This window comes from Chaetura pelagica, unplaced genomic scaffold (assembly GCF_000747805.2).
Source record: "Chaetura pelagica isolate M959 unplaced genomic scaffold, ChaPel_1.0 scaffold222, whole genome shotgun sequence".
NCBI classification, from domain to species: Eukaryota; Metazoa; Chordata; class Aves; order Apodiformes; family Apodidae; genus Chaetura; species Chaetura pelagica.
Genome location: NW_009952711.1, coordinates 850097 through 850529, shown reverse-complemented (window position 1 = coordinate 850529; position 433 = coordinate 850097). Strand labels below are relative to the sequence as shown.

The 433-nt window shown below is 54.3% G+C and overlaps 1 protein-coding gene across 1 annotated transcript in view; it reads right to left on the bottom strand.

Annotated features, from left to right (window-relative positions):
* The window catches only part of ETFA (electron-transfer-flavoprotein, alpha polypeptide), a 47154-nt gene that overhangs the window by 44454 nt on the left and 2267 nt on the right, over positions 1-433 (bottom strand). The window lies entirely within an intron of this gene.

Genomic DNA, 433 nt, shown 5'->3' with positions numbered 1-433 from the left:
CGTGAGGCGGCCCGGCCGCCCGCCGCCGCGGGACTTCCGCATGCCTGCGCTCCCTGCATGAGACACCCGGCCCCGGGCCGCTCCCAGAGCGTCGGACAAATGCCTTTGTTTTTTAATTATTCTTATTTAAAAACAAACAAAAAAAATATCTTATTGACGGCCAAAAAACTACCGGGATCCTCGCTGCCTTCACCAGACCGGAGACAGAACCCCCGCCCTGGTTATTTCGTTGTTTTGGGCTTTTTCCCTGTGGATTTCGATGTTTCTTTTTTTCCCAAAGAAACGCGGATTTTCCCAATGGAGCCCGGCGCGGTGACAGGCTGCCTCGCCCACCGCTTGCGCTGGGGACGGCTTTTCTTCCCTTTTTGGAAGGGAAAAAGACAAAACACAAAACCAAAAAAAACGAACGGGGGGTAGAGACTCCCCGGCGTGC